This window comes from Opisthocomus hoazin, chromosome 1 (assembly GCF_030867145.1).
Source record: "Opisthocomus hoazin isolate bOpiHoa1 chromosome 1, bOpiHoa1.hap1, whole genome shotgun sequence".
In the NCBI taxonomy this organism is placed as follows: Eukaryota; Metazoa; Chordata; class Aves; order Opisthocomiformes; family Opisthocomidae; genus Opisthocomus; species Opisthocomus hoazin.
This window is the reverse complement of record NC_134414.1, coordinates 53917457-53942225: the sequence shown is the minus strand read 5'-3', so window position 1 is coordinate 53942225 and position 24769 is coordinate 53917457.

Below are 24769 nucleotides of genomic sequence, written 5' to 3'. Positions count from 1 at the left end.
ACTTGGCTGCCTCTGAAAAAAAAAGAAGTCAATGTAATTATTTTGTGCACTGGGAAGTCCTTACTGAAAATACATGTGAGAAAGTATTCACATTGCTGTTACCCGCCTGCATTGATTTGTCATGCATACTGTGCAGTTAAGTACAGATTGTTAGATGAAATGTTCTATAAACCTGAAAATCTAAATTATCTTATTAGTTTTACCTTCCTTACCCCTCCCCTCCTCTCCTCTCCTCTCCTCTCCCCTCGTCTCCTCTCCCCTCCTCTCCTCTCCTCTCCCCTCCCCTCCCCTCCCCTCCCCTCCCCTCCCCTCCCCTCCCCTCCCCTCCCCTCCCCTCCCCTCCCCTCCCCTCCCCTCCCCTCCCCTCCCCTCCCCTCCCCTCCCCTCCCTTCCCCTCCCCTCCCCTCACCTCCTCTCCTCTCCCTTCCCCTCCCCTCCTCTCCCCTCCTCTCCTCTCCCCTCCCCTCCTCTCCTCTCCCTTCCCCTCCCCTCCTCTCCCCTCCTCTCCTCTCCCCTCCCCTCCCCTCCCCTCCCCTCCCCTCCCCTCCCCTCCCCTCCCCTCCTCTCCTCTCCTCTCCTCCCCTTGCTCCTTTCCCCACAAAGAGCCAGAGGAAATAAAAATATTATCATGTAAGGTTTAGTCATGTTGGCATCTGCCAGCTTTGATAACTGATGACTGAAACTAAAGGAAGGCAATGAAATATTTGAAAATATTAAAATGAAAAGAATTTCAAGTATTTGCATAATAACATTTTCCCCTGGTTTAATACATATTTCTTGCATAACAGACTCTATTTTTATAATAAAATTACCAAACCAAATCTATGGACATAATGTTGTAAAATTAATGTTTCACAGAGACCTGTATATATATATTACCAACTCAGTTGTTACACAGCAAAAAAATGCTTGATTTCTTCTAAATGTATCTACAAACAGTCTGGAATAGGTAAGTGATGTTTTTTGCTAAGCCGATAAGAAATGTCACCTTTCAGAAGAACATAAAATGAAATTATGATGATGTCATATTTTTACTGACTAAGCACAGTATTTAGAATGTATATTGTGCATTTTGTGTCATTGTCATGCATGTCATATTAAATGCCACATACTATGTCAATTGCAGTTCTAATTCTCTAGTAACAGAACTAAAACAACTATAAAACAAAGGGGATGACAACTGTGAATTATGTAGATGGCTGCAGTGTTTCATGGAGTTTTCTGTTTCTTGAGAGGAAAGGCAGAGGTTGGAAGAATTACCTAAAAGTATAGAAAGAAGTGAACGCTAGCTTAATTTCTGTTCTCACACTCATTTTATGTAAGTACTAGAATCTTTATGCAGATTGAGAAAGAACAATAACTTTATTAGTAAGTTTCATCCATAATTTCAGTAAAGTTCAGAGACCTTGTCCTTAATTTTTCATATCAAACGAAGTAGCTAGACTAGGCGGGACTGAAAGAGATCAGTTCCAAAGCAGGCAACATCTTTCTCTTAGTGAAAACTCTCAGTTACGAAATTACGATTTGGAATTGTAAGAAATTTGGCCCAAGGGCTTTTAAAACCTTCTATAATACTTCCATTATGGAAAAAATACATCTTGGAAACTTTCCTAAATTTATGATTTTTGTATGGTCTTCAGTACTCTTTTTTTTTTTCCCCTCTGAATATTCATAATGGCAAAACTCTTCACAGAAAAAATAGAGCCTATCTAGTAGTTTCATTCTTCTGTATCGACACAAGTAAGCTCTAAACAGGTTGTTAGCTTAGTGTTGTATCAATAGGCTTCACATCTATTGAATACAAATGACAATAGAAAGTGCTTCTGACGATTATGTTGTCCCAATGAAAGGGGAGAAATTATAAGATACCTTTATGCATATATCTCCAAGGCCAAAATCTGTACAAAGATTTTCTATTTGTTTATTAAAACAGTGAATGAAAGTGTACAAGTGCAGAGGGTTATTCAGAAGTTCATGGCTACAACATCAAATGTAGTCATATAGTAAATGATGGAATAAGCCCAGCCTCTGAATAGTTTTTGTAGTATGACCCAGCAGATAGGTTAGAAAGTGTATACACTGTTGCTCCAGCTAAAGACTTTCAAAAACTTTACTTTTTCCCTATTCCAATCACAAAACAATATGAGCATTAAAAAAAGAAAGCACAGTGTGGCATGATATGAATACCAAATGGAAGGAATGGTTAGATCTATGGTGAGTTTAACCTTGAGATTTACCATTTATTTTCTGATGAACATATGGTTTTATTTCTTCCTCTTAATTCTCCTTTCTTTGATATTCTTATAAAGTCAGAAGCTGTTTATGCAGAGGATGGTCCTCTCTCTTTGCACAGTCCATAATCAATATTATCTTTTCCACTGCTACAGTTTACCAGCATTTTAGTAATCGTAGCAACTCTGAATAGTAAATTATTGTCATTATTGGTATATAATAGTGAAGCACTACCAGCATCAGTAAGCAGCAATAGTAATAGCATATTGATGGTGTTCAGAGAATCAGAATCATGGAGGCTGGAAGGGACCCCTAGAGGTCATCTCGTCCAACCTGTTGTTAAAGCAGGTCAAAACCAGATCTTGTCTAGACTTGTCCAACTCTGAATGTGCCCAAGAACAGAAATTACAGAATCTTTCTTGGCAAACCATTCCAAGAGTTTCATTACAATGTTTTTGGGAAGAGCCATAATAAAGAATAACTAAACATATATGCTAAAATGAATTTGGACAGTTCTGCCAGTATTCTTTTCTGAAAAGCAGCAGATGTGGGGGGATTTACAATTTCACTGGGTTAAATAAAAGTTATGTATCAGTTATGTTTTTTGTCGTTATTACAAACTGAAGACCTCAAGTAGGTATTTCAATCAGGAGTAGTTAAATTACAAAATGAAAATCTTAACAGTAATAATGCTATAAATATTACAATATCAAAATACCATTCTATTAGACGAAAAATTACACTGGAATATTTCATTTTTTTCTTTATAAAAATTTGGTCTATTCATTTGAAAATACTGATGAATCGTTGTTAGATACCTATTTTGTTGCACTGTGAAGTATCACCATTTCCTTCTATGAAAAAAAAGGTGCAGAATTGGGCGTTTTAGTAAGAACTAAAAAGTTAACAAACTAAAGTTACAACAGCTAACTTAAAAGAACCCTTAAAATACTATTGTGAAGTTACATTTAATGTATTCCATGCATTTTTGCAACACCTTTGATTAGTACATAATTTGAACTATCTTTGCAACCGTCTACTCTGAGGATGAACAAAGGCAAAAAAGGTAAAATAATGATAGAGTCTCTCATTGATTCAAAGCAGGATATTACCCTGTAATCTCAGTTTGTTAATTGTGCTGATAGTGATGTGCAAAGCACAGAATTATGTGTCACTTTCCTATGCATGTCACTTTTCTATTCTACAAGGCCCAGAAAAGTAAATGGCTATCCTGTCATTATTGGTCTAGTCTAACAAACACAAGCAAAGACATAAAAATCTACCCCAGCAGAGAATAAATTAAATCGCCACACTGCAGCATTAAATACTATTCATAGGCTTGCAAGGGAGCTTAGCAAATATTAGCACTTTCTTTCTTTTTTCTTCTATTTTTTTGCCTATCTTGTATGTTTAAAATGAAGAGATTGTATAACTAGATATTTATCTATGCATTTGGTTGAAGTTGTAAAAAAATGAAGCAATTCGAGAAAAACGTTGCTTACGAGTATTTTGAGGTCAGTATATTTTCTTTCCTGTATAGATGTAAACTCTCAATCACTGAAAGTTTTATGACCTGCTCCATTGATTTACCTGACTTTCCTGTAGAACAAGTTGACTACCAAGTCATACAGCAGATAATATACAAGACAGTACAAAGAGTAGTTAGGTACAGACACTTAACACACGGCAAAGGTGTTTCTGCATACTATAGTGTGACTTCATCACACCAGATACAAGCCAGGATGCTGTTGGCCTTCTCGGCCACCTGGGCACTCTGCCAACTTTTATTCAGCCAGCTGCCAACCAACACCCTAAGGTCCTTTTCCGACAGGCAGCTTTACAGCCCCTCTTCCCCAAGTCTCTGACATTTCATGGGATAGTTGTGACAGAAGTGCAAGACCTGGCATTTGGCCTTTGTGAAATTCATACAGTTGGCCTCGGCCCATGGATCCAGCCTCTCCAGATCCCTCTGCAGGGCCCTCCTACCCTCAGGCAGATCGACACTCCAGCCCAGCTTGGTGTCATCTGCAAACTTACTGAGGGAGCACTCAATCCCCTCATCCAGATTGTTGATAAAGATGTTAAACAGAACACGCCCCAATACTGAGCCCTGGGGAACACCACTCATGACTGGCCGCCAGCTGGATTTAACTCCATTCACCACCACCCTTTGGGCCCAGCCATCCAGTCAGTTTTTTAACCAGTGAAGTGTACATCCACCCAAGCCATGAACAGTCAGTTTCTCCAGGAGGATGCTGTGGAAAACAGTATCAAGGACTTTGCTAATGATGGAGCCTTTGGTAATGATGGAACTCTGAGCTTACTATCCTAAAGACAAAAGATAATAAAGACTACTTGAAACTTTCATTGACTTGTGGTACAAAAAAAATTCAGTTAAGGTGACAGTCTGTGGAACTCATCATATTCAAGTTACATAGACAAGAAAAGATATACACAGTGAAGTAATTAAAATTCGTGGTTGAAGTATACCTCTTCATTTTGAATTATGACAATTTAGCTGTATTCTGTGGGGGGAAAAAAAAAGCTTCCAAACAAGAATTAAACCTCCATCCCAAACAGTAGTCGTCAAGCATTTAATGTTATACCGTCTAAGTCAACTGTTGCTCTCATCTGCATAGAATACCTGCCTTATGTTTCCAACATTCGCATGTCAATTTAAAACATATTTGAAGCTCAAATAATATTCTTCTAACAAAATCATATGCTTCAGTTACTTAAGAACAGGATTTAAGAAGACTGTGTTTAGGTGTGTCACAGGAATTTCTTTGTCTCAGTTAACCATGCATTTCTTCATTCAGTTCACACATACTGACAGACTGTTAGATAATCTTAAAGACTCAAAAATAAGCACACAGTTCCTCTGTTCCTTACAGTCTTGATTTCTTCCTTTAGTAGGGACTTTGTGATCTTATCCTTCTTGAATTCCAGATATTCTCTGTGTAGGAAAGGACTAAATGGATTTATCCCCAGCTTCTTGGAAGAGAATGTCCTACCAAATCTGTCTTGAAAAACTTGTTCCTCAGTTCAAATTGCTTCAGAAATTTACTATGGGAACTTCAGAATTTGTTTCTATTTTGTTCAAAGAGAAGCTGCAATGCATAATAAAGGCAAAGGAATTTTGAAATGTTTCTTTTAGAGTTAGAAAGTTAAAACAGAACACACCACAAAACTGTTTTAAGCCATGTAATTTATTGAGATTTAAAACCTTTCAAATGTGAAGCACTTTACATTTTCTTCTTTTAATATCCATTCTTCTAGTGTGGGACAATAACAAATGTTATACTATCCACTCATTCTTCCAGTTTCTTACTAACACGGATACTGAGTGGTATATACATTGTATATACAAAGTAATATATTGTCCTGGGTTCAGCCAGGACAGGGTTAATTTTTACCAGAAGCTAGGAGGGGACACAGTCAGGAGGGCTGACCCAAACTGGCCAAACAAAAGGGGGTATTCGATACCATGTGCTGTTAGGCTGGGTTCTGGGTGAGGGAGCTGGCCAGGGGGAAGTTAATCATGGCTGGGCAGTACACTGGGCACCAGGCAGTGAGAGTTGCTCTGTGCATTTCCACTGTTTGTTTTGTATATTCTTCTTATCAGTATTGTTGTTGTTATTGTTCACTTTGTTTGCTGTTCTGTTAAACTGCCCTTATCCTTACTCAAAAGTTTTTTCCCTTTTTCTTTCCATTTTCCTCCCCACCCCAGCAGGGAGAGGGATGATAGAGCGACTACATGGTTCTTTGTTGCCAGCCACGGGCCAAAACCATAACATATATCCAGTGCACCTGTCAAACATTGTTTGTCTTGAGCTATAGCAGAGTTACCCAAACATTGCCTTCTGCTTCATTCAAGATGCTCTAAGGTATGAGAGACAGCTTCACAGGCTGGCAGATCTGATGAAGGACCTACAGAGACTTGTGTTTATCTGGAAGCTATATATATATGGCTAAGTGGCACACCTTAGGGCATGTCAAAACACACTACATGTTTATTGTTAGGCAGCCGAATTCCACCCTTAGTTTGGATAAAGCTGAGTTTCCTCAAGTAAATAAACTCATTTGCACTTTATTCAGTTTTCAAACTGCTGACACAATCTCTTCAAAGTCTGTAAAAAAGGAAAATGTAAACCAATAGTTGCAATATGATTAAACAGGTTACAGCAGTGAGGATGAACAGCTTATATCCTGCAGTTAAAGTAGTATTCATAATGATGAAATGCAGTTCTTTTTTATTGCTAAAATTTTATTGACCAAATGTTGAAGTCATTCCTCACAGCACTATAATCTTACAACACTACAGGGAGGATAGAAGTTTCATGGAGGTGAGAGTTGAATGTGTATAAATAAATCTGACGTGAAAAATATGACAAATTAGATTATGCTTCTTTCTTTTAAATGTCTGACAGAAGAGCAAGGTGGGAAAAGATCTGCCTCCCGGTCCTTGCCAAAAACTTACTAAAAGTAAATAAAGTTTATTATATTTAGCAGGTTCCTGACATCCATTTCATATCTGGAAGACTTGAACTCAAGACTATGAAAACAAAATGAGACAGTTTGAAATTTTAGGGTGGACATTAGACTGACAAGTTTGGTAACAGAATTGCACAAGCCATTGCTGTCTAACACATATAGTATCAAGAATATTGTTATCTGTGATACTTTTACTTTGGTAATCAAAGCACTTCTAGGTACCCAATGATAGATGGTAATTATTATGGCTAGATTTTTTCTGAAGGCTAGTTTTTGAGAGCTAGGTTGTAAAAGTGAAAATATAGTTATTTGGAAAGGGTGTTAAGTACTCTCTTAAAAATGCAGTATTGACTATAGAATGCCTATAGAAGTTTGCATGTGAGGAGGATTGGTGTTATTGGGTCATGAAAATGACGAAGTTAGAAGAATCATTTAGAGAAGGTGTTAAATAATACATTGAAAATGGCCAACAAAATAAGAGAATATCAAAACATGAATGCAAGTATTCAGAAATTAACATCAACTGTGCAGGAAAGTAAAAACAAATCAGAGTTTTGTTACAGGGAAGTTACCAAAATTATGTCTATAACAGCAAAACATGATATTACATACACAGAAACCCAGTGAAGCCTGGTTTCCCATAACTGTGCTTCTTCTGAATAACTAATGGTCAGATCTGCAGGTGATGGTGAGAGTTTGCAGGCTTTTGTCGAAGAATTTTCCACAGTTGAGGCATTTTTCATTCCTGAGGACACCTCTAGTGTTCATTAATGTGTGCACTCATGTTTTGCTCAGAAGTTTAATATCTAGGTATATGAAATCTTTACCAGACTCTCAGTAGATGCCATTTGATTGGAGGGCGTAGGCAGATACATGCACATATGATTCTTGATTTCTCACAAAAGGAAGAGTTTAGAAAAAAAAGAGAGAAGTTGTCTATATTGTATTTCAGCCAGAAGTTTTATAGTGCAGAAATTTGAGAAAGTTCTTCAGCAAAAATAAGTGAATGATGTAATTATTTTCTTCTGACTGGATAATTAACACTTAGAGTGTAATCAAGCAATGACAACTAAAAATGCACTTCAGCATAATTACAACATGAAATGACAAATGTCATAGGACAGAAGGTTAGTAGATGAGGGTTTTTTGTTTCATTTTGGTGCAGGCTTTTTGTACTTGTGTTACTGTTCTGGTTTTGGCTGCAGCTGGCAACAAAAGCGCCACCTGGCCGCCCCTCCCCCTGCCAGGGTGCGGAGGAGAATAGAAAGAAACAGGCAGAAACCGGTGGGTCGGGATAAGGGCAGTTTAACAGAACAGGAAACAAAGGGAACAGGAACAACAGCGATACAGATAAGGGGAATACACAAAACAAAACAGACCGCATAACAGACCCACTCTCCCGAACCGCCGCTGCTGCGCGCTCCCGAGCCGAGAGTGAGTTCCTGCCGCGCCGCCCCCTCCCCACCGGAACCCAGCAAGGCGGCACATGGTATGGAATACCCTGCTCTGTTCAGCCAGATGGGGTCAGCCTGCCCGGCTGTGTCCCTTCCTGGATTCCCTTCCTGGATTCCAGTGAAAATTAACCCTGTCCTGGCCAAACCCAGGACAGCTACTTCTTTATATATGCTACCTTTTGGTCTCATTTTGTGTTTATCACAGAACAAACAAGGTTTAGCCAGAAACTGGCAAGTAAGAAAATGAAGGAAGCACAACATCTACTCTCCACCAGCTGTGCCATCAGCTGTGGGAGGCAAATTACTGGTTACTCTGGAAAGTTCCCTATTGCTGTGTTGCAGTTCAAAACTGTGTTACCCAAGCTGTATCAAGTCACTGGACACAAACTTCTTTGTTATGGATTCTAACTATTTCTAACACAGAATACGGAACAAATCAGATCAAGTATAAGGTCTTTCAGTCACAAAAGTGCCTGGAAAAAGTAAAAAAAACAAAAGTGTTGATGCTCAGCATTTGTGTTATAGCCAAATTTTTATGTAAATTGAGGGAGAAGAGATATGATTGACTAAGTGAAATAAGAACGCAGTAAACTATTGACAAAAGAATGAGTGTCTAAGAACACTCTAGAAATCCAGACCCAAACATACTTCTTGCTATACAGCACAATAGTCTACTTAGTTAGACTTCATCAAGTTTAGTTTTCAGTCTTGTAAGATTCATAATCTTGTCCATTTTCAACAGAGGAGGAGAATAAACAAAAAAAAATGCTGTAGATATAATCTGGGTGGGAGAGGAATGGGACAGTAAAAGAAAAATACGTCAAATCAGACAATGGCTAAGGGTGACAAGGACCTCTGGATATTATCTAATCCTGTCCCCCTGTTCAGAGTAGGGCCAGCTAGGACAAGTTGTGGAGAAGTATGTCCAATCAAGTTTATAAAATCTCCAAGGATGGAGACTCCTTGACCTTTGTTACAGTGTTCAATCATCTTTACTGTAAAAAAGTTCTTATGTTTAGGTGTTTTTTCCAGTATTTCAGTTTGCACCCCTTGTTCTGTCAGTGGACACTATTGAGAAGAGTCAGGCTGCATCTTCCTTACTGCCTTTTCCAAAATCAGGCATTTATATACATTGATTTAATCCCCTCAAGCTTTGTCGTCTCCAGCCGGAACAACTTCAGTTCTCTCAGCCGCATCTTGTACATCACATGACCCAGTCCCTTTATTATCCTTATTTTCCTTTACTGGACTCACTCCATTATATCCATGTTTCTTTTGTGCTGGGGAGTCAAAAACAGTACACAGCACTCCAGATGTTGTCTCATTAGTGCTGAACAGAGGAGAATAATCACCTCCCTCAGTCTGCCAGTCACATTCTTCCTAATGCAGCTCTGAATGCATTACTAGCCCACTTATATGATCCTAAAGAGATTTCATGTCTGAAAGCACATGTAGACTTTGAATTCCTCCTATTTGTTCTCTATGCTTCATGCTCTTAACGTACAAGCAGTTCCAAGAGGAACCCAGTCATGGTGATTTCACAGAACAAATGGGATAACTTCCCCTGTAATGTTGACATCTCAGGTCTTCTTTATTTGTGTGCACATCCTTGAAGAGGGGCCCTTTCAGCACTGTTTTCTTCTTTAAAATGTCTCCAGGTCCACCCTCCATTCTTTGTTTTCCAGGGTGGTCCACCCCTTTCTCGCTTAATAGTAGGTCATCATGTCCCACTCTCATAAATTCTAGCTTAAAGCTGTTCTCAACAGGTTAGCCAGCCCAATGGCAAAAGTGGTTTTTTTTTTCTATTTGGTCGGCTGAATCCTACCTATTCCTAGCTGTCCTTCCTTGATCATCAAGGAGGGTGCCTTGGTCATTAAAACCAAATCTCTGTTGTCACCACAAGCTGTGCAGCTAGTTGTTGACCTGCAGAAACTCTTCACTCCTCTTCCCTTGTCCACAAGCCCTTCCCTCTCACTTGCAGGACTGAGGCGAAAATCACCTGGATACGCAAGCCCTGGATCCTCTATCCCAGAGCCTCATGATCACACTTCCTATTCACCAGGTCTCCCTTGTCAAGAATGTTGATGCTTATGTGGAAGAGCACCAAGGACATAGTCTAAGGGTCTGAAAAGCCTTAGCAGTCTGTCCACAGCATCCCAGATCTGAGCAGCAAATCTTCCCAGACAAGAAGTAAGGTCAGCAGATGACAGCCTTCATTCTCTACAGTCAGGGGTGTCCCACTGCTGTCACTCACCCCTTCCCCTCGGTGCTGCTGCAGAGTTCAGATTCATCCTGCTTGGGTGCATCCTTGAACACAGCTTCCAGCCCCTTGTCTGCTACAAGGACACTGACCTCTTCTGTAGTTTCAGATACACAGTTGTACAGACTCTGCTGTGGAGCAGGGGCTGTCTTCCTTGTGCTAGAAGTCACAGCCTTCCAGACTTTGCCAGTATAGGAGTCTCCATTTCCCAACTCAGTGAACACAGACTCTGCCTGTACCTCCTTCAGTACAGGTGAGCCTTCAGGCTTTTGTAGCTGCAGTGTCATAAAGAAGATCCAGACAACCTCTTTCACAATACCTCTGATGTTGTGCAGGCCACTGACCTCCTCCAGTAGCTATCTGGCCACATAGATTCTCCACCAGCACACTCCTGTAGGCAAGGATAGCACTTCTCTTTTTGTGGAAAACAAGCTCAAAGAACCATTGGATCAGGAACAAGTGTCAGAGATTGTTAGAAGCTGTTAAAGCTTGCTGGAACCCTCCCATGGATACCATCACCTAATTGCAGCACTGGCACAGTGATGTTCCTCGAAAACTTTCTAGAATTCTCCCAGCAACCCCAGATGAAGCTCCCAGAAGATCTAGATGTCATAGCAGTGCCTAGAAACTGCTATGCACATTGCTGTACCTGTTGTTTGCCTGTTAGGTGATGTTTTTAATATTTCAGAACTATTCAGCTGTCACCTGTGTGAACACAGTGACCTTTAACATGGGTCATAAAAAATATTTTAATCCAAAAGCCTAAATATAAACACTCAAATCTCTAAAGATTTTGCAGATTGTTTTAATCTCATCTAATATATATACAAAGCTACATTCAAACCAAATTTACTAAATTCTATTCAAAATCAGTGTTGAGAAAGAAACCAGATCTTTTTTACATGTTTACTTGAGGCTATGAGATTTATTCTTAAAAGCACCTATTATTATACGTTGAGTATAAAGAGACTTCAAACAACTAATTTCAAATGCAGATTTCTGTATTCAAGATATCAAAAACTCTGTGGAATTCACCTCAGCTTTAATGCGTATAATACTTTGAATCTAAGCCTAAATTCAAGTAAATTATTTTCAGTGAACTGGAGTGATAACTTCACAGAATGCATGGAGGTTGAACTCAGCTCTAGATACAGCTGAACCTCTGTAGTCTTGATGCTTGAATTTTGCTTTGGTTTTGATTTGGTTTTGCTTTAATGATTTAAGGTTAAATGGAGACCTAGGGATCAGCATTGGAGCCTGTTATTTTCTGATCTATCCAAAATATGCGTATGAGTCTAGCAGTAAGAAATCAGATCCATTGGAGAAACTATGTTCAACTAGAGTGGCAGTTGCGGTCCAGAAGGAACATTAACAAAACTACATCCAGAATGTAAAGAACTGTGCATCTATTGAGATACTAAATAACCAAGTGAAAACTTTCTTTTTGTCACTAAGCTCCACTGCATTGACTACTTTGTTAGCCTATCTATTGACTGTAATGTGAGTTTAACTAATTTAACACCTAATTTTCATTCAAAACCTATCTTGTGGACATTCTGATTTAAGTGTCTGAATTTGAATCTGATTCCAGTTCTTGGGTATCTAAGAATTCTAGCAATGAACACTATGACCTGTTTATATCAAGGAAGAATTCTATACTGTGATTATATGTAAATGTCTTGTAGAAATGAACAAACAAGAGTTCTTGATAGTACAGTCTCTAATGCCAGATTATACAGAACTTGTTAGTTAGTGACAAGAATGCTGGATCTCAAAACACACACTTTTAAAGAAAATCTTACTCTGTATTGATAAAGAAGTTGAAAGTCAGGCCACCATTCAGCTGTTGTCTAAAACAGCTGAAAAGTACGCATATTTGGCAGTGTTATTTTTCACTGTGTATCACATTTCTGATGTACTGCAATTGCTAGTAAAAACCTTCTATCTATTCTTCCCAGTAAAACTCCTTTCATTATACATATGCTGTTATTAATATTCTCTGCTAGTTTTCACCACACTCTGCAAAGTTTACTGTCAGTTGAAATGTCAGGTGAAATTGCCTACTTTGCTCTATAATGTACAGTTGACTGATACTCTTGGAGGAAGAATAAATGCTGGCTGTAAACTTTGGGCTTGCCTTCAGCTATCAGACATTTCAAAATATCTTTAAAGAATATGCCTGAGAACCATTTAACTTCTGAAAACAGCAAAGTTTGGAAAACCTGAAATCTGGAATGGCATGTTTGTTATGAGTATTCAGCAAAATGAATACCATTTCTGGTGATTAGTATGCTGTGAATAATATAATTTTCCTCAAATATACTCTGGCAAAAAAAAAAAGTCAGGGCATTAGAAAAGCCTTTTAAAGTTTCTAATTTCATTCACTAGAGTCTGAACCATGACAGCTATTGTATAGTAAACTCAAGCTTTTCTGTTAGAAGTGTAAGATTGTGCAAGTACAAGTAATCCAATGTTCAAAACAAAAGGGAATAAAAGACCAAAAGATAACGGATTTCAGAAGAACAAAATAACTAGGAATGGAAAGGTGGAATGAACTTTAAGTACATCCACCACTGCACATATCAACCTGTATTTTTCTTCTCCAGCGTTTAATAATTCCTTTGTTCTGTTGGTAGGGAGTCTGTAAAATCATTTGGCACTAAATAATTTGCTGCTTAAGCTGAAGAAGAAAAAAACTAGTTTGTTGATTTGTTTCTTTTTTCCCCTACTGTTTATAAGGCTGTAATTAGTGTTCCATGACAAAGAAAAGTATTCTGACTTTTCCCTGGGAAAAGTAGAACTAGCCACTTCAAGTACATGGCAAATCTATTTCTGTCCCTATTTGATGGATCTTCTTGAGCTAAGAGGATAGGTTTTTAAGTCCTTTTTTTAGTCTAATCATAATGGACATAATCTGAAGTACTGTAAACATTGCCTCAGAGTGTAAGCCCCTGCTTCTAAGAATGTATAAACATTGAACTTTTTATTCTCCAATATATATTTTTGAGGCAAATCTTACCTACGATTTTACTGCATCCAAAGGCTTGGTTTTTTCCTGGGAAAAAAAATGAAAAAATGAACCAAGGAAAGACAAAAAGAGCTGACATAACATTTTAACTCCAGTTATTTTTGTTGAAGAGGAAGGCTGCTGTATGTTTTACCAACAGGAGTTTTTGAGAAGCCTTGATTGTTCTGTCCAGGAAATGACAGTAATCAAGTTTTGAAGTAATGAATGTGAATATGAAAGTGTGCACTGCTGCTGATTTTGTCACTACAGTCAGTTGTCTACAGCCACTACAGTCACTGACCATTGGAGACAACAGAACATTGATGTTCGAGAAATTATACAATAAATGACAAGAAATGGCAAACAAAAAACTGTTTTGTAGTTAGTGCAAATAACATCTACCTTATGGAAAAGTACAGCAACCATTTGTGTGTGTATAAATGCAGAGTTTATTGAATCCTGAAGCAAGCTGGAATTGGTTACACGTGGAAGCTCTTCAGTACTGTACATGAAGTCAGGATAATTGCTACTTTCATCCTAATAAAGCTCCTCATTTGCTATTAAATTAACTCTCACCTTCCTTTTATCAAGGGAAAGTTCATTCAATAGTACTAATAGGGAAGACTTCTACTTCAAAACGGTGACACATAGTGTGTTAAGCTCCCTTCCAAAATTGGATTTTTTAAAATCTGAAAGTGTTAATAATAATAATAAACAATAAACATTGGAATATTCTTTTTTTTATCCCTACAAAACTTTAGTCTGAAAAAGAGAAATCTATAAAAATCAAAAGGAAAGTAAGTAGTTAATGATCTCTGAAACAAATGAAATCTAATGAAGCCAATTTTAAAGTGATTTTGTTTCTGTTGATTGGTTTCAGAGTATTAGTTGAAATTCTTACCAGGCTTGTGAAATTTATAAATTTCTATTTTTCACATATACTCCCTGTAATCCAGTAACGTACAGAGTCTTTCCTCCTCCAGGATTTTTATGAGGGGAAACTCTTAGGGGCTTCTATTTTCTGAGAAACAGCAAATGACTTTTTCTGTTTCCGAGAGACACTCAAATAATTTATTTACATTCCAAGGAATGTGAAAAATCTGCTACCCCATCAAACTTGATGAGGCCACAGTATGGATTCAAAAATTAATGGGTAACACACAAGTAAAAAAATGCACAGTGAAAGTTGCTTCAAATTGAACCATATTTAAAAAAAAAAATCTTTTTTTTGTATTATTAGATTCTTTTAACTGGATTAGATTCTGTATTCTTCTTCACACATATTTACTTAAAAAAAAAAAAAAAGAAAAAGAAAAACTGCCCCACTCTTTGAAAAAGATATGAAGTTTGATGGTCCTTTACTGTATGGGGAGTTAGTTATACCTTGCGGGTTAAAGTAATTTAAAGCAATTTAATGTAAACTTATCTTTTAAAATTCAGAGGAAAAATCCTGGTTAATACTTCAGATTTTCACTATAGTTAATAGAGCATGCAAACAAAAACCTTCAGTAAGTGATTCATCCCACATATATTAAAAAAAACTAGCATTACCTGGAGGAATCTCTCACTTTTCATCAGTTATAGAAGGAGACTAAAGAGATAGTTTAGATCACATACTCAAAGTTATTACCTTGTGTGAGGTTCACTACACATCTAGTGTCTTTTTAGCTTACATAGAGCATCTTGGAGGCCTACAACCACTACTCCAAACAGTCATGGGTCTTCCACAGAGATGTATGACAGCACAAAGAAGTTCTAACCAGGAAAGTCAGTTTCTTTGGGGGCCCATCTTCAATGCCTCTATGCAAACACATGCAGTATGGGGAATAAACAAGAGGAGTTAGAGACTTGGACATCCCTGCAGGACTATGACCTTATTGACATCACAGAGGTTGGATGGGGCTTTGAGAAACCTGGTCTAGAGGAAGGTGTCCTTGCCCATTGCAGGGGGGCTGGAACTAGATGATCTATAAAGTTTTTCCAACCCAGACCATTCTATGATTCTGTGATTCTATGTCTCATCCAACCTAAGATTTCTGAAATAACAGCATTTGTTACATAATAGAATCAAACCTCCATTTTGTTCTCCTTCATGGAAAACATAAAGAAATAGATTCCTCAAAAGCTCTACCATCTTATTTTAGTATTGATAACTAAAATGCCTCCCATAAATCATGTCTTATTATTCTACACTGACTACAAATGAAACACAGATGAGAAACTGACAGTTATTTTATGATTGTCATAAAGTAGATAAGTTGAACTTCAAGCCTTATGATAATTGATATGAATCTGTACATTGAAAAAGGTCTTTTTCTCCTGTAGATGAATGTAAACTTTGTCAAAAGTTCTATTATATCAGACTAGCACAGTTATCACTCTTAGTCTTACACTCAAGGTTCTTCTACATATTTTGATCCCAAAGTATGTAAGATGATGATAACGATGTTGACAACTATTTATTCAGCAACTGACAACTAAAAATGAAATTGAAATTAATTTTTTAGAATGGGGCCAAAAAACATCCTCAAAACTGTTGTACTATCATTAATGCATTATGAGAAACAGATTAAAAGTTCTTGGAAGAGGTTAGATAAATTGCATGCTTATTCGGCAACTGTTTCCACAGTTACTTATCATCATTAAAGCTTCAAGACTGCATGGTACCTTGTTTCACTACACAACTGGATCAAGTAACTGATATCTACTACTAATTTCATGATGTTTTCTTCGTATTTTTAGCTGGTTTTAAACAGAAAAAGTGAAGTAAAACCAATTCACTATTGCTGTCAATTGATTCAGAATAATCCATGAAAGTCACCTTAGTCAAGGTCATCCCACTTTAGAAGTATGAAATATTAAAATTTTTAATTTACTACTGAACAGAAAGGACAAACTTCTTTCATAAGAAGAACTGTCTGGTTGTAGTGGTACAGGTCCCCGCCCTCTCCTGGACTGCTTTACGAGCTCAGGACTTCCTGCCAAGTCTTAGCCTTTGTGCAATGATTTTGCCGGTTAAGTGTCCCTTGACTGTACCAGGAACTCTTGCATGGCTCAGGTGGGGAATAGCACTGAGTGTACCAGGAACTCCAGCTGCCTGGTCAAGATGGGGAATGAGAGTGGGAATAATCAGTCACCCCCTGACAGCCTTGGAAAATGTCTTACCTGAATTGTAACTCGGGTGGATCAATACCAGAATTTTGAGAATTCCAGTAACTGGCAACCCTGATTATGGCCAGGATGGAAACGTACTGACAAAGTCAATCCTCTTGAGATCCTATGAACAGTTGTACCAAGAAATGCCCTTTGAGCTCTTCTGGACCACAGCGGGCTGCACCCGGTATGCCCCTCTGAGTGGGACGCCTCTCAGAGCACTTCAGACTCTGAAGTTCAAAGCTATTGGCCGTGACAAGACCTAGACCGAACTACAAGGATCCCTCACTCCTTGAGGCTTGACCTTCATCAGTAGAAGAAAATCATTTGAAGTGAGTATTTCGCAGAACTCTAGGGGAATTTTTAACAGGTACCTTTATCTATTCATACAGTCTATATGAGTGCATGTGTGAATTGATTCAAATCATAATATCCTATTATTGTGATTGTAGTGAATTCTTTTTAATCACTTTGTAAATGTTAAGTTAACAAAAGGTTAATTAATTACTGCTAAATTTATTTGATTCTCTCTCTAACTGTGAACAAACCTTAAACAGCTTCTAGGCATGTCCTTTGGACATAGACTGTCGTGGTCTGAGGCTAAGTCTGGATCCAGCCGCACCTAGGCTCCTCTCTGAGAAGGAGTTCAGAAAGCGAGGGGGTCCATTCTGAACCTTGTGACTCAACGGGAAGGTGTCCCTTATCCCTTATATCTTTTTTTCAGTCTCTGTATAAATCATTTTATCTTGATCCTACGTCAGTTTTGTATTTCATTCATTTAATAAGTAATAGAGTGAGTCTTGCCAATGAACTTCATTAAATCACATTTTATAAATTCTTATTAAAATTATGTCTTCCAGATACCTTTGGTGGTGATTCTTTAAGCGACCTAACCACCCATTTGAGACACTGGTGTCTGGGTATAATTCAGCTCTTTAAACCTAAGGTGAGTGCTGCCATACGAGGCTTGTAGAATATTCAGGACATATAGAAGGCTCGCACACAGGACACATATCTTTTAGGAGTAATGGCTGAAGATGGATATAAAACCTTACATCGACTAAATTAGCTCTAAACTTCCATGTTTGAAAAACTGAACCCTGCTGTATGTATTGGCTCTCTCCAGTGCCTGGATTGTCTACATGATTTATATTAGACACTTCGGTGCCAAAAATGGCTGGAATCATTCTGAGCCCAAGGCTAGATATAAACACTGAATGGACTCAGTGAAAGACTTGTCCTTTGAGGAACTTGGTAATTAACAGATTTAGGAGGCAAACGCAGTCCAACATCTAATCTGGCATTGAAGAAAATCACATCTCAATATGAAAACTGGCTGCTTCTAACACTTCATATTCAGTGTAGTCCACCTAAATTACAGAATGAAATAATAATTTAGTTTTGAAAGGGCTTTTGGAGGTCATCTGGTCCAGATTGGTCTGAATGGTAGCCCTGTCCTCCAGGCAATCAGCAGTTCCCCAATTTGATGTAAGAAAGTCCATTCCCTCCCATCATCTAAGTTGCTGATGAAGACATGAAATAGTATTGGCTTCAGTATCAGTTCCTTAGGAATGCCACTAATAGTCAGCCAACAGTGGAACTTCAAACTGTTAATCATTAGACTTTCAAACTGATAGTCCAGTCAGTTTTCCGCTCAGCTAGCAGTCCACTCCTCCAGTCTTTATGTCTGAAGTTTAGCGTCAAATATGACGTGGGAGATCATGTTGAAAACCTCAGTCCACTAGTCTTCTATTTTCTCCCCAGTCCATAAGAGAGGGGAGTAACCAAGAGTCAGGTTAGGTGTTTGGCTGCTGTCTGGGGTCACAGAATCACAGAATCGCAGAATAGTAGGGGTTGGAAGGGACCTCTGTGGGTCATCTAGTCCAACCCTCCTGCCGAAGCAGGGTCACCTACAGCAGGCTGCACAGGACCTTGTCCAGGCAGGTCTTGAATATCTCCACAGAAGGAGACTCCACAACCTCCCTGTTGGAGCCTGTTCCAGTGCTCCGTCACCCTCAGAGTGAAGAAGTTCTTCCTCATGTTCAGACGGAACTTGCTGTGCTTCAGTTTGTGCCCATTGCCCCTTGTCCTGTCTCTGGGCACCACTGAAAAGAGCTTGGCCCCATCCTCCTGACACCCACCCTTCAGATATTTGTAGGCATTTATAAGGTCTCCTCGCAGCCTTCTCTACTTCAGGCTGAACAAGCCCAGTTCCCTCAGCCTCTCCTCGTAGGGGAGATGTTCCAGTCCCCTCACCATCCTCGTAGCCCTCCGCTGGACTCTGGACTCACGGGTCAACACATCACATTATCCTAAAACACAAAATTGACTACTTTTTTTCTTCCTGATGAAAAGTCAGATCATGCTCATTATACTCATGCAAGTGTTATAACTAACTGAACTCAAGCTGCATACTAAATGTAGATTTTCACATCATGTTTTAAAGACCCTTTATTTTCCTGGTATACAGTCACAACTACTTCCAGGTGACTTCCTGGAAAGCTGGGCCTCAGCACAAGTAACTGCTGCTTAGAAAGACAAAAACCGAATCCACAAACATCCCCCTTTTTTTCCTCCTTTCCTTGAGGTTTTAGTGCTGATGCATGATATCATACAGTATGGAGTATGCCTTTGGTAGTCGGGGTCACCTGTCCCAGCTGTGTCCCCTCCAGCCTCTTGCCCACTCATAGCCTACTCGTCTGAGGAGTGAGGGAGTGTTGGAGAGAAAGCCTTGACACTGGGCAAGCACTGTTCTGCAATAGATAAAACATTGATGTGTTACCAATGCTGTCTTAGCTAGAAATGCAAAATGCAGCACTGTGTGGGTTGCTGTGAAGGAAGTTAACTTCATCCCAGCCAAATCCAGTGCAAATGCATTTTCCTTTGCTCTTCGCTTCATGTAATCAATTTTAAAAAATAGCTGCCAAGAAGTTAGACAAAAAACACTCTTCTCTTTCTGATAATGATCACTGTCAGATACTAACGAAATGTTACAATATTATACTCAAGAATATAATGCAATCTATACACGGGATAATTCTCTTTCAATTCCAGCTCATTGTAAGTATATTATATCTTGCATCTCTGTCAGTTTTTATACAAAAACATGATAAAGATCAGAAGATGTCTGGAACTTCTTGTTATCTAATGTATATATTTGTCTGGGGAAAAGTGCAGATGGTTGAAACCCTTCTTGTATCCATTAACCGCATAAATGAATACTAATTAGAAACAGGAAATAATGCTTTATACAGCAGATGGTAAATTAGGTAGTTCTGGTTCAGTGTCTGTAAAATTTCTAGGTTTAACTGATCCAATTCTTTCTAATAGGTCTATTATATAAATAAGATTTATTCAGCAATGAATAAGATTTGTCAGAGTTTAAAAAGAAGTAGTATCTATAGTTTACACACATTGTGAAGAATGCACTTAATTGTCTTAAAAGTAGTATCTTGAGAGAAAGAAAGGTTTAAGGAAGATCAACAAAAATGCTTGTGGCTACCTTATAGAAACATCTCAATATACTAAGACTCTTCAGATTGATAGTGAGATTGCTTTGAGGAAGGAAGTATGCTAGATTCCTATAAAACCTTGAGTGGCATGAAGAGGGTACAAAGTGATAGACAACAATTAGGGGCCATCAAAAGAACTAGGTTCAAAACAGGAAATAATCTAATATTCCTTCATGAAAAGGGTAGCAAATGTATGGAAGTCCATGTCAAAGGACATTGCTGATGTAAAAAGTTAATGTGGATATCCCCATGAAGATTCTTCTATCTCATGACACCTAAATTACCATGTATAAAGTGTTAGATATAAAGTTCATTATTTGAGACTTCCCTGCCAATAAGATGGTGATGGAATGGGTATTACTGAAGCAAAAATACAATACTTTTGCCATAACAACAGGATAATGGGGCTACAGTCTGTGAACAGTGTCAATTGGTTTGCAGCTGGGACAAGAACTGTCCTTTGGACCATACAGGGAAGTAGTCACAATGTGGAAACCCACATTTCACGTGCCCTCTGTGGAATTATTAGTAAAATTAAGGTTTTACATCTGAAAATTAAGGTTTATATGAAAAACGTAGCAGTGTTCACCCATTGAGGAAAAGCATGAAATCAAAAGGAACTCTGAGAATGGGACACAGCTGCAGCAGGCATGCGAGGAATCCACTAACACAGCAACTCCCTACAACATACCATAGAGGATGGAGCAGAGTGAAGATTCCGTGGCCCTGCTCCGTGATGATAAAGCAGAAAGAAATGGTCCTCTAGAACTGATAAGCAGCTCATCTGGCCCCCTGAGCCAACAGGTGTTTGAAACCTTGCCAAAGTGCTATCCTCTCGTGAACTTTTCTCATTTTCATATCATTTTAATACCAAAACACACCTCCATCCCAAAGGCTACCCGCCTCCGAGGTGCGACCACCCCTCTTCGAGTCTGCACTCTCGATTTTTTGTAAACTATACCTTTAAATGTGAAGCGAGAGAATTTTACACCAATCATGATAAAAAATATGTATGACTACAGTCACTCAAACTCCACCTTAAAGGTAGAAAGGATATAAAAATAGCCAGGGAAATAGGGGATTTTCGGAGAAGATCTTCGGAGGAAAAGAAGATAACACCGTGAGCACAAGTCAAGGGAAACTCCACCTCAAACTGCCTCTGACAACCGGGACTGGCCGACGGGCTGAGCCTTGCTTCTCCCTCCCTTGGGACGCCTTGGGTGAGACTTAAACTAAGCGCTTTTCTCAGGTATAGTTACTCCCTAATGTTTATAGCCAGGCTGTATTATTTATAACCTTTTCACGCGTTTTATATTTGCACGTGCTTTCTTGCAGACAGTCACTATCACCAGCAATTCAAAAAACCTATATAGCTGTTGCACAAATAAAACTGCTCTGTTTAAGTAGCCAGTTGTCACAGTTTCTCACTGAACGCAACCAAATGATGCCATGCTAGTTCATGAGCACAACTGGACTGAAGATGCAGACCGCTATTAGTGTATCCAGAATCGTGGTAGTTTAACATACATATTAAACGCGACTGGACTGGTAGTGGCAAATTGGACATCACTCAGAATTTAAACCTAGCCGCACCTAGCCTCTCACTTCAGTGAAGAGCTTTAGAAAGCAACGGGGTTTATTTTCTGCCAAATCAATGCGACACCCTCCTATTCAATGTATGGCACCAATGCACTGTGAGACGGGTGACTGACATCAGGAGATGTCAGCCCAGAGAGGTGCCAGGCCCTGCAGATAGTCGTCCTCAAGAGCTCTGACCTCTGTGGTCAGACGACAGCTGTAGTTCCGCTGCAAGGACGGCCCAGGAGGAATCAATGCACAACCCTACGTGACACCTGCCAAATACCCAATGCATTCCTGGGCAGAGGGTGCACTTGCAGGGATCCACAAGAGATTGTTGCTTCAACAGGGATGTACAATAGTATCTGTGTTTCACATATGTGATGGGTGAAGGTGGTTGAGAATCATCCCCTTTGCTGCAAACTTCTTCTCATATAAGCAATTAAACAAGTTGTTGTGAACTGGAAGGTCTCATATGATCCATTGTGTTCTCCACAGTGATGGTTTAGAGGGAGAAAAAACAGCACCTGGAAGAGTAAACTTCTGAAGATTACTAGAACAGAAAAAAAAATAACAGAGTCAGGAAATTCCTGGAGCTGAAAACTATCAAAGGTTTGGAAAGAATCATAACTGTCTCTCCTGTTAATAGTCTTTTGTAAGCATTTGCTCGTGATCATTGTGAGGTACAGGATATTGAGCTAGATGGAGCCTTGGTCTGAAGCCAAATATAGTCACAGAATCACAGAATCACAGAATAGTAGGGGTTGGAAGGGACCTCTGTGGGTCATCTAGTCCAACCCCCCCGCCGAAGCAGGGTCACCTACAGCAGGCTGCACAGGACCTTGTCCAGGCGGGTCTTGAATATCTCCAGAGAAGGAGACTCCACAACCTCCCTGGGCAGCCTGTTCCAGTGCTCCGTCACCCTCAGAGGGAAGAAGTTCCTCCTCATGTTCAGACGGAACTTCCTGTGCCTCAGTTTGTGCCCATTACCCCTTGTCCTGTCACTGGGCACCACTGAAAAGAGCTTGGCCCCATCCTCCTGACACCCACCCTTCAGATATTTGTAGGCATTTATAAGGTCCCCTCGCAGCCTTCTCTTCTTCAGGCTGAACAAGCCCAGTTCCCTCAACCTCTCCTCGTAGTGGAGATGCTCCAGTCCCCTCACCATCCTTGTAGCCCTCCGCTGGACTCTCTCCAGTAGCTCTTCATCCTTCTTGAACTGGGGAGCCCAGAACTGGACACAGTACTCCAGATGAGGCCTCACCAGGGCAGTGTAGAGGGGAAGGAGAACCTCCCTTGTCCTGCTGGCCACACTCTTCTTGATGCACCCCAGGATCCCATTGGCCTTCTTGGCAGCCATTCCTATATTTCTCAAAGAGAAAAAATGTTAGCTGATTTTATGCAACACTGATCTCTGAACCACTAAATACACTTAACTTGCTAATAAATCTGCCATGAAATTATCTGTGAAACCTTAAAATATTTCTGTTACAGAAAACTAAAATCTAGAAACTAAAGTCATGCAGAAAGTGAGACAGAATGCCCTGAAAAGAGTAGTCCGTTAATATAAACCGGTGAATTTTGTGGATTATTACTGGTTTATTGTGGATTATTTTATTTTATATACAGTGAGTTTTGTAACACCAGTGTTGAGGTGTGAAGGCAAATGACCTTGGCCTGAAGTCTAGGTGACACCGTCTCATGAGAAACTGACTGACTTGACATGAAGAAACTTTGGACATGATACCTAACAGAGCAAGAAGCTGAAGAAAGTTACAGGTAGCTCCATGAGGGATGGGTGGATCTCAGAGGTAGTTAAAAGGGAGTTGTGCAAAATGGCCAAAAGTTACAGAGAACTGAAGGGAAGCATCGGAGACCTATGACAGGCCAGCAGTGACTCAGTAACCACGAGGGATACCATGTAAGGAAGAGACAGTCCAGGTACATGTGTTAGAATACACAAATTCTGGGTATGTTTACTGGGTTGAAACAAGGGCAGAGAAAGGAAAGAATCAAGGCTAATGTGGGAGGAACCAAGGCAGTGTGAAGTGGAATAAAAGGGACTGGTTTTATATAAGCAAGCCACTGGTCTGTCTGAATTGAGCCCTGTGCCTGATCACCACTCTCTTTCCTGTCTTATGCGTGGTTATACTCTGATCTACAAGAAGGAACAAAGAGACCTAGAGGAAAAATACACCAAGACCTAAAGTCTACCAGATTCAACTTTCCCAGTGATGTGAGCAGCCACAAAAGTGGCCTGATTAGAACAGAAAAATTAGTGAACAGAAAAAAATTTCTGCTGAAGACAGTGAGAAAGAAATTGCCTGACAGCCTGGAAGCTGTGAGCCTGGGAGCTAGGGCTGGGAACCAGCAGCATCCCTGAAAAGTGCAACTAGTGTCTGAAGTACAGCAGGATACCTAGAAAACACAGACATCCTAAGATACCATTGGTAAGCATAAAACGCAGAAATTGCAAAGACAACGTATCATCTGAAAAAATAGAAACAGTCTAGGAAAATAAAATTAGTGTGAAAGAACAGAAAACAGCATCCTCTCTTGACTGTTGCAGGCAAATAATGGAAATTAACAGCATCTATTTGCTGTTCAAAGCTCTGGTGCCTTACACACTCTTAGGACTGTGATATAAAAAGGACTTAAATTTTATCCAAAATACAGCCTGCCTCTCTGAGAAAACCCTATGCTGTACATACTTTTCCATTCCTAAACAGGCTGAATTCTCCACATGAACTTTCTGCGAGAACTTGGACCCTCACTGGGCAAACTTGGCTGACTCCAAACTGTGATGCAATCATCTTTGAAGTGAGACTCCGTGTGCTATTTTACTGGTACCCCTCTGGGCCCACTTCTAGGGTCGATTCAGTTTGTTGTCCCACCTCTGGAATGGCTGAGTGCTCCTCTGGGATCAGTTTGTACTCCCTTTCAGGATGGTTTGGGCCCTTCTGAAATCTGTGTAATTCACTTGATACCAGGATTATATACATATATCCATAAAAGTAATCTATTATATCTGCTGCTATACTGTTGATAAGTTGCTTCACTAGTGGTAATTTTATAATAA